Source organism: Octopus bimaculoides, chromosome 18, assembly GCF_001194135.2.
Source record: "Octopus bimaculoides isolate UCB-OBI-ISO-001 chromosome 18, ASM119413v2, whole genome shotgun sequence".
In the NCBI taxonomy this organism is placed as follows: Eukaryota; Metazoa; Mollusca; class Cephalopoda; order Octopoda; family Octopodidae; genus Octopus; species Octopus bimaculoides.
In genome coordinates, this window is record NC_068998.1 from 11,579,835 (window position 1) to 11,590,864 (window position 11,030).

Below are 11,030 nucleotides of genomic sequence, written 5' to 3' on the forward strand. Positions count from 1 at the left end.
ATATATATAGCTTGATATAGTTTAAGCAATTGCCTTCAAGTGTTATACTGATGCCAGATAACTACAAAGGTGATAAGCAGTGGTTAGGTCAACATTGTTGAATACTTTTGGCTGACCCAAATAATAATTGTATGTAGTAGCATAAACACAAGCCAGAAATTTATGGGAGTGACAAGCAATTAATTATATTGACCCAAGTTATTTAATTGGTACTTTGACTCTAGAAAAGTGAATCTGACTTCAGTGGGATTTGAACTCAGAATGCAATCAGGATGAATATGACAAGTAAGTTTGAGACTAACAATTCTGCCAATCCACTCTCTCGATCCAAATGGTAATGGTCTCTAGTTTAGGTTCAAGGTGAGCAATTTTTTTCTTGGAGGGGGAGGGGTCAGTTGATAGCATTGATCCTAGGACATGACGAGTACTTTATTTCATTGACCTTGGAAAGATTAAAGATTAAGTTGATATCGATGGATTTGAACTCAGAACATAATATCACAGGGTAGTAACATTCCTGCTAATCCACCACCTGGACCTAAATAAGGATTTCAGATTTTGGTACAAGGTAAGCGACTTTGAGGGGAGGGAGAAGTCAATTACATCGAACCACAAGTGCTCCACTAGTATTTATTTTATTGAACCTGAAAGGACGAAAGGCAAAAGCAACCTTGGTGGTATTTGAACTCAGAAGGTAAAGAACCAAAAGAAATACCACTAAGCATTTTGTCCAATATGTTAATTATCATTTAACGTCTGTTTTCCATGCTGGCATGGGTTGGACGGTTTGACTGAAAACTGGTAAGCTGCACCAGGTTCCAATCTGATTTGGCATGGTTTCTACAGCTGGATGCCCTTCCTAATGCCAACCACTCCAATAGTGTAGTGGGTACTTTTTATGTACCACCAGCACGGGTGCCAGTTACGTAACACTAGCATCAGCCACAGCTATGATCTCACTTGACAGGTCTTCTCAAGCACGGTGTATCACCTAAGGTCTCAGTCACTTGTCACTGCCTCTGTGAGGTCCAACATTCGAAGGGTGCATTTCATATGCCACCAGCACGGGTGCCTTCTGCCAACTCGCCATCTTATCTAACTCAAATAAAAACAACACATAATTCAATCAGCACAGTCACACATTTACGCAGAGTGGTATAATTGATTAACTTGACCTCAACATGGGAAGGTTGAAAGGCTATGCATTTCTATTCTAACGAGATCGACAACTATGAAAGAACAATCATAAAGGTATGCTCTCTTAAAAGGCCAATACTTCATTCACGTAAGAAAATAAAACTAACTCTGCCCTAATGAATAGATCCAGTCTATACAGGGGCAGAAGAAGCAACAAAATTTGCCATACAGGAATAGACCATCACTAAATTGGCATTTCTTTAATTCCTAAAATATAGGAGACTAATGGCACTTATACAATTGTCCAACCCTAGCAAGCATAGAAAAAAGCAGAGATGATGATGATAACTGATTTTCTAAAGAAAAAGGAAAAAAATATTACCAACAGTATATTAGCATATTCAATGCAAGCTTCCATTAAATATATTTGGAAACAAAACAACATAGAAAAACTGCTCTGTACATATGCCTGGCCAATTTCACTGTCTTTAAGAAGTTCTGTTGTATTCATATGAATTGTTGCTTGCCTTAGAAAGTGACAAACTAAATATTCTATTGACCTTTAGCATACAGACAGGCAACCAGTTAGTACACAATAAACAGGACATCATTTTTAATGGGAATAACAATAGCATTTTAATAGCTAATACCTTAAGCAGAAAGGCTAACACACAACAATGACTTCACTATTGAATTATACGTATTATTGCATTTCAGAAACATGTTCACTGACTCATTTGTAACTGACAACAGGAACAGTACATAGTTATTACTGTTGAGACGTAGGTAGGTTATACATATGAACAGATGTGGTTGTGTGGTAAGAAGATTGCTTCCCAACCACATGGTTCCGAGTTCAGTCCCACTGCATATGGCACCTTAGGCAAGTGTCTTCTACTATAGCCCTGGGTCAACCAAAACCTCGTAATTAGATTTGGTAACTGGCACTTCATCAGTTATGACGATGAGTATTCCAGTTGGTCTGATCAACAGAACAGCCTACTTATGAAATTAACATGCAGGTGGTTGAGCACTCCTCAGACACATGTACCCGCAACATAGTTCACAGGGAGATTCGGTGCAATACAGAATGTGACGAGGCTGGCCCCTTTTGAAATACATGTACAGCTCATTTTTGCCAACAGAATTGACTGGAGCAACGTGAAATAAAGTGTCTTGCTCAAGGATACAACGCACCACCAGGAATCAAACTCACAACCTCACAATCATGAGCTGAATACTTAACCACTAAGCCACATCACCATCATCATCGCTTAATGTCCATTTTCCATGCTGGCATGGGTTGGATGGTTTGACTGAAAACTGGTTAAGCTGGGGAGCTGCGCCAGGTTCCAGTCTCATTTGGCATGGTTTCTATGACTGGATGCTAATGATTCTGCCAGCTCAACACCTTAATAATAATAATAATTCTTTCTACAATAGGCACAAGGCCTGAAATTTTGGGGGAAGGGGCAAGTTGATTACATTAGCCCCCAGTATCCAACTGGTGCTTAATTTATTGACCCTGAAAGGATGAAAGGCAAAGTCAACCTCAGAGGAATCTGAACTCAGAACATAGCAACAGACAAAATACCGCTAAGCATTTCACCCAGCGTGCTAACCATTCTTCCAGCTCGCCGCTTTTATAATAATAATAATAATAATAATAATAATAATAGTATTGGTTTCACATTCTGACACAAGACCAGCCAGCAATTTCAGAGAAAGGGTTCAGTTGATTACCAAGTCCAGTGTTCAACTGGTACTTAGTAAAAATAATAATTTTCAGAAGTGTAGCTACACTAGAAAACATGTATGAGTTACATGATCAAGATGACTGAGAAGTGATATGATCATCAGCCAAACTTGGTCATTGACAAGAATGTTACCATTCTCTGGACATGCCCATCCTCATCGACAGAGATAGAAATCAACAAGTTTGACATTATTTAAGACAGGAAGGATAAGACATGTTTCCTTATTGATGTAGTAGCATCATCTTTTAGATGATATTGCTTTATGACATCCTCACAAGAGACTCATAGTGAAGCTGACCAAGTACAAAACCCAAAAGATTGAAGTCAACAGGAAGTGAAATATGAAGACTGAAATAACACCAGTGGCTATTACAGCTCTAGGGTTCACAAAGAAGAGAATGGAAAAGTTCAACAGTATCTCAGATAACATCAACAGCTACACAGTCCAGAACACTGAATTACTGGAATCAGCTCACATACTACGGAAAACACTACCAATCAAGAAACATCTTCCCTATAGCAACTTAGGCCCATATTGTGGGCCAGGCTCCACAGAATAATAGCAAAAAGGAAGGGCAAAGGATGTAATACTAATGATAAGTTGTTTCTTAATTTAGGCACAATGTAAAAAAATGTGGAGAATGAAAACAAATTATTCTAGTTGTAATTGAGTCAACTCGAAAAATTTTTTCAGAGTTTCCTGAACAAATGATGAAATCAAATTCACAGTAGAAATGAAGTGAATTCTGGTGTTTACCCAGGTTCAGTTCCAACCCAGCAGAAGTTTTAAGGCTGCTCCTCCTGGTGAAGAAAATTGGCCTGCAAGAGTTCTGTGGTGGTGTCATGTATAAAAATGCTCAAGCAGTGCCACATAAAAGTACCCAACCACACTCTGTAAAGTGGTTGGTGTTAGGGAGGGCATCCAGCCATAGAAACCATGTCAAATCAGACTGGAGTCTGGTGCAGCTCCCCAGCTTGCCAGTCCTGATCAAACTGCCCGACCCATGCCAGCATGGAAAATGAATGTTAAATAATGATTATGATGATGGCTACGTTTTTACGAAGGTATACTTCTCAAGCACATGGTTTCAGTTTCACTCCCAGTACATGGCACCTTGGGCAAGTATTTTCTATTATAGCTTCAGACCAACCAAAGCCTTGTAAGTGGATATGATAGATGTACTCTGAAAGAAGGTTAACTTGTGTGTGTGTGTGTGAAAGTTTGTGCTTCCTTCTCTTGACATAGCATGATAGTTGTAAATGAGTGTCATTCGTTTCTAATACTCTGCAAAAATATACCTGACCATGATGAACTATTTACCTTGCTTGGAAACAGGTGTGAGTTCGTGACAAGAAAGACATCAGGCCATAGAAAATCTACCTCAATAAAGTCCATCCAACCCATGCAAGCATGGATAAGATGATATTCAAATGATGATGATGATAATGACTCTTTCTTCTTTACATCAATGACCTACAGTCACCTCCAACACACATCTATTTCTTTTATGTAAAAATCACAAAACTTACATTATGCATTTCTGCTGGGCTTTTTTTAAAAATACCTTTATCACATGCAGGTGATACTACTCTTCATTCCTTTCAAATGTACCACACTCAAGTATCATCCAAATGCAACCGAGTCACATCTTATTAAATGTGCATTGATTCCATGAACAGAGACCTCTAAAACATCCCACAATGGAGTCGTGCCAATCTTGTCTCTTTCAACAGCACAAAGACAATCAAGAAAAACATCTCCTTCCATCAAACATCAAGCAACTAGATCCCTCAAGATTACTACAAATTGCTTAGCCTCATCATCACAAAAGAACTCCTTTAGCAAAAGCACATTCGTGTGAATAAATGTCCAACTTTGAGTTTGGTTTAAAAGTTGTTATGCATCAAGAGTCAATTATGAAACCCTTATCATTATTATGGAAAATAGCTATTTGTTTTCAGAGATAGATTTCTTTCGCAATGCTAATAATTTAACAGTTCTGGCTAAGGTTTGAGATAGGCCATCTAAAGAATCTTTACTTGGAAGGATAATCCTAAACCAAAGGTCCTTCAAATTAATAAGTCTAATGAAAAAAAAATATCTTGTGTTGTAGGTATGGTACTAAGGCGAGAAGGAGGCCAGCAAATGACCATTTGATATCAGCCACATGGGTATTGATAATAATTCTATTTATTATCTTCTGAAATAGCTCCAAACATTTGGTGCATGTGGTGTGATGGGTAGCTAAACCCAGATTCAGTTTAGATGCATAAACTGCACAGAAAATATTCATCATGAAGCACCTCCTTGACTGAAGGGGTGAGTTGTGGGTCGTGTAACCCTTGAAACTGCCAGAACTGCATCAAAGAGGTTATATTTGATTTTTAAATAAGACTTTAGATTTCAAATTTTGAAGATTAACACATGAAAACATGGCAGTTTAGGTCATTGCTGCTTAGCACCAGGTCAACCGTGATTGCAGAAAACCTATGATCAAGGATACTCCAGCCATTACTGTCGTGTCTCTTTATAGGGTTAGGTTATATAAAGTGTCCTTCCAGGTTTAAGATGGTAGAGTGATTTAAGGGAGATCTGGCTGGTATTTCTAGCATAGCAAAAAACCATGGAGAGGTAAATAATTCTGATGACCCATAAGTTGGTGATACTAGTTCGTAGTTATGGGGTGAATGAACTCCGCTTCAAGTATTTTGCGGTGCTTCTGTTCAAGACGACATATTGCATATGTCACAATCCACCTTAGTTGCTTGGTGTTTGTACAAGAACTTCAGGGAAATTATTCTATAGGAGGATTAACTTCTTGACCAGTGGGACAATTACTGACCCCATCCACTTACATCAACATAAACCACCAATTAAGTAAGGATCATATTTATGGATCTCCGATATTGCCAAAAAATAAAAGAGAGAGACATTAGATAATGTAGTCTTATGTCTGAACAAAAGACTGGATGGTCACTATTGCAATGCCTTTGATCAAAGGTCAACTTGGATGCTAAATAACAGTCGATACTTTCAGATGATATCGAAGAGGTTTCAATTAGCAGCTGTTCCGGCCAAGCCTAAATTAAACAGCGATCTCGAAAAGGAGATTAAACTAGCTGAAATAGGAAGAAGGCAGTTTATTATTTATTTACTTTGTTATCAACCACCAACAACAAATAATTATAAAATGACTTATGGCAAAGTCCTCAACTGAGTGAATATATTAACTCGTTTATATTTTCTACTGTTACCCGTTCTAAAAATCGTTTTTTTAATTTAATTTTCACACGTTAAGAACACCAAGAATTTCAGCAACAACGAAACTGGTTTCAAGATTAGGGTTTTGTCAAACGGTAATGGGGACACTGCAGTGACAACCTGATAGAGATTGAACGCGAACCTCACACATTGCAGATAGCTGGATATTTATGTATCGAATGAGTTGGAGAAGTTATTTTGCTCGTGGTTTTCCATTATGAGAAATGACATTTGTTCATCACATATAATGAATTAATGAATACTGTGTTATATATACATCAATCGTTACGTAATATAATTAGTAAACAAATTAAGGTGTGTGCGCGCGCGTGCGTTTTGAAGCTAGAACTAAATTTATATATTGCTCTCTTTATTTATATATATATATATATTTATATATATATATATATATATATATATATATATATATATATATATATATATATATATATATACAGAGAGAGAGAGAGAGAGATCTGAATATAAACACACACACACATATATAGGTGGATGCATACAAATATATAGAGATCTGTACGTAAACACACACATATATATATATAGATAGATACACACACATACTTGTCTTCTATAAAGTCAGGGACCTGCATTTATATAGCGTGTTTTGTCATTTTAAATACGTGATCATATGCATATGTTTCTTAATGTATTAAGAACGAAGATCTTCACAAATGGTATGGTACATATTCGAATCCTAACGCAGACAAACAAAAGAATATTAAATAAATATAAAAAGCTGCTAGGCAGAAAACAGTTGAACAACCAGTGACATTAAGGTTAATAATATATTTACATTTAGAAAGAAGTTAACCAATGTATGAGGGTTCGTTTTTTAACCTGGCGCTCTTTTTGTTTTTGATTTTCTTTTTTCTTCTCTTTTTATTTTATTTTAGTTCACATTTCAATACAGACACAATATTATGTGATATGTTATAATACTGGGGGTTAAATAATACTCTTAAATTATATACCACCAATTATTTAATGAATCAGTAGAGGTAATATTTTAAATAGCTTTAACCCGACATTGATCTATTTCAACTGATGAGAAGGGTATCAGGATAAAGAAAGCTTTAGAGATATAATTAAAATGCTAATGAAGTGAAATACTTACTGTATTATGTTAGTCAAGACTCTGCCATCTAAACCAGTCTTCTACATGTTATGTTATACAGAGGTTGGAAACACTCCTTCCTAAACGAGCAGCTGATTGGGTAATCTCTTGTTGTTGACCAATAGAAATCGCTTTTCTACGAATGCTTTGGTTTGTAAGGGACCGTTCATAAATTACATGTGTAGTAAAGGGATATATTTTATGAAGTACTTGGTTTTGTATTAATATTTGCTTTTCGAAATATTGGGCTGAAACTACTGTTTGTAATACAATTGATGTCTTAGCTACTGAAAGCGTTTAGATCCGATGCAATCGAATGTTGAACTCATGTTTAGCACAATCGGTCCCGTCAATGGCGACTGCGGAGTCACGTTATAAAGAAGTGTAAGTACAGATTCAAGCGAGACATGCAGCCATCTGACTGGTTTATCTCCGAATCGTTGTCGCTATAATAAAAGTAAAAGGTTGCACTCGTACCGATCTCGCATTAGTAAGACATTTCCAGTCGGAACAATCTAGAAGTGAGTGAGTGTAAATCCCGATGTGTGTGTGTGTACGATTTGCTGATTTCGGCAGAAGGCTCCACACCTCGCTTCGACACATCTTTCTTTGTTTACACATCTTTCTTTATTTAGAATTGATGTAATCGAATCGTTTGCTCCTATCTCTGTGATATTGTCCCCCAGATCCTATTCCTACCATTCATCATCTATCATTATATTTTCTTTGTTCAACAGTTGACCCCCGGATAGATCAGCTGTTTTAATTGGTACAAAACAGACAGAAATATATTAACATATTTTCTCGGCTAATGACCGATTATCATCATCATCGTCATCACGATTATCATCATTATTATTATTAAAGAAACCATTATTATTACTTCGATCGATAGAGCATCGAGTTGACTACTTATTTACTTTCTTTGCTCAACATTCTTATTTAAGATTCTCTTAACGTCAACTTTGCACGCCCGATCCTTCTGGGTCGAGATAATATGCTCGGAATCGATTCAGTTAGTGTATGCTCTTCGCCTTACACGCCGTGATTATTATAATTATAATTATTATTATTATTACAATAGAGGAAGAGATAAGCTCCCGGAGAAACGACTCCTCCACCCGGTTTTCCATCATTCACTTGTAACTTTTCATTTCACAAATGCCTCTAATTTATTTGCAAAAGGTATGTTGATGACTCGATCATATTTCCTTCTGAATATTTCTGATCTTTTGCCTAAGTAAAAAACGGTTATTAGATATACGAAATTATTGTCATTAATTTAAAATGACTTCTTTTATTCTGGAGTTTAAAAAAATAATCATAAAATAAATAACTGTGGTCTTCAGATTTTAAAGTAACTGAAGTTTTACCAGGTTTATCAAGAAATATTTCAACATCCAACGAAAAGTATCTAAGTATTTGATTTTATATATATAATATTTTACTAATGTATATTTCTTTTTTGGTTTTATTGATTGGTTTAATTATATACATACATAAACAAAGACGGAGCGGGCAATCACTAACCAAAAGAAAATAAACAGTTACCCTCACACTAATATGAAATTCGTGGTCTTTTGCGCCGTTGTATGAAATAATTATAATTGTGTCTATTTATAAATGTGTGTAGAGTAATTTCACTGAAAATAAGAGGGTAGAATTAAATTCGAAGAGAGATGACTTCAATAAAAGCTGATAAGATATAGTAAAAAGCTTACCTTTTAGAGAGGAAATACGAAACGCCAAAGTTTGACACTTCGTGAAACACTGCAGTGTCTACCGCGTGTTTATAACGATAGTTCTGGAAGAAAAGTCAAGACATTCATCTATAGGATGCTGGTAAAAAAAAGCCGGTTTCGGGAAATAAAATTTACAATGAGATTTCTATGTCCGGGTGAAGAATGAAAGAAAGGGTGTGTGAGGGGTATTTAAAGAGACAGGAAACGATTGTAAAATGCTTTCCCCGCGAGACGCGAAATTAGTGTTACCTAGTCAACAACGACAACGTTACTAAATGATTTGTGTCAGAGATAGAGCAGAATTAATGACGACACATCTTGTGTGTATATATATATATATTTATGTGTGTGTGTGTGTATGTATGTATATATATATATAATGTATTTTAGATTCAGTTGAATTAGGTACGTAAATTCAAGCACCTTGTTAGGACGAACTAATGACACTACATCTTTGTTGTTATATATATATATATATATGTATGTATATATGTATATATATATATATATATATATATATATATATATATATATATTGTGGGGGAGGATTCTATTCAATTAAAAGTCGTTGTTGAAATTTTCTTATGAGATTTTCAACGTCAGCGTATTTCTAAAAGTTTCCTGGAGAGATTGGCTTTAAATCTTAATTTATTATTTCCGGGTTCAGTAAACTATATAATACAATGTCCGCGCCCCGATAGTTTTGATTATTCAATGGTGTTTCAGAAAAACCACACACACACACACACAAAATAATAAAATAATGATGATGAGGTATCCTGTTTTGTTAATTATGTGTTCTGCTTCTGAAAAAAAAAAAAGAAAACAAATCTATTTACATGTAATTTATGTAACAATGTATGGCAACAATCGATACTGCTACACTTAAAATTCAATATTTCTATGTACAGATGAAAACAATTTTATTGGTCGAAGTAGAGAAGGTAAATATCATCATCATCATCATCATTATCATCATCATCAGCAGCATCATCGTCATGGTCGTCATCATATTTGCCGTCGATCTAATCATGATCAACATCGTCGTCATGTTAGTCATCATCATCTTCATCATCATCATCATCGTTACCATGATCATTATTACCGCCATCACTATCATGATGATCATCGTCATCATCACATTATTTTCATCATCATCATCATTACCACCACCACCACCACCACCACCATCATCATCATCATCATCATCATTGTCGTTATCGCCATCAATTTATTATTTCCACGTGATAATTGAGTTGTCGACTATAGCAAATAGACAGCAAATAGAAGCAGGAAAAGCTTAAATATACAATATATTAACCATGAATGCTTTAGATTATAGGTCCAACAATAATAATGTTTATAAAATGTCTTTGAAAGAAAGCAAAACGATGTCGAATATGTTTGGTTTCCATTGTTTACCAGCTTCAAGCTGAAGACATTTCCGCTAGGTTGTTTTCAATATTTAAAAATGCTTGCTTTGCAACCGAGTGGTTTTTGGTTCAGCACCATTGCACAGCATCCTTGGGCCATTCAATACCCTGTGATGAACGAATTTAGTGGACAGAAACTGTGCGGAAGCCTGTTGTGTTGTGTGTGTGCGCGTGTATAGCACTAATTCCACAAGTTTTTTTTATTCTTTCTATTAATTTTCTGTTATTTCTTTCTGTGTGTCTGTCTGTCTGTCTGCCCTCCACCACCACTTGACAACTAGTGTTGCTTTGTTTATATCCCTGTAACTTAGCAGTTTGGCAAAAAGAGATTGATGTAGTAAGTACCAGACTTTAAAAATAAACTGGGTCCTGGGGTCAATCCACTTGACGAAAAATCTTCAGGGCAGTGCCCCCGCATGGTTGCAGTCTAGCGATTGGGCGAGCTGGCAGAAACGTTAGCATGCCAGGCAAAATGATTAGCGGTGTTTCGTCTGTCTTTACATTCTGAGTTCAAATTCCGCCGAGGTCGACTTTGCCTTTCATCCTTCCCGGGGGGGGGGGGGG

At 36.1% G+C, this 11,030-nt stretch overlaps 2 protein-coding genes across 3 annotated transcripts in view; one reads left to right on the forward strand and one right to left on the reverse strand.

Annotated features, from left to right (window-relative positions):
• The window catches only part of LOC106880797 (serine-rich adhesin for platelets), a 16,293-nt gene extending 6,822 nt beyond the window's left edge, over positions 1 to 9,471 (reverse strand). The window contains exon 1 of one of the 2 annotated variants that reach the window (XM_014930914.2): positions 9,013 to 9,471. The gene's annotated coding sequence lies outside the window, so the exon portion shown is untranslated. Of the gene's footprint in view, positions 1 to 7,291; positions 7,462 to 9,012 lie in introns of those variants that run through there. The other variant, XM_014930913.2, reaches the window with a different exon arrangement.
• Positions 8,352 to 11,030, forward strand: part of LOC106880798 (DNA excision repair protein ERCC-6-like 2) — a 29,851-nt gene continuing 27,172 nt past the window's right edge. Inside the window, 1 exon segment of the mRNA XM_014930915.2 lies at positions 8,352 to 8,476. The gene's annotated coding sequence lies outside the window, so the exon portion shown is untranslated.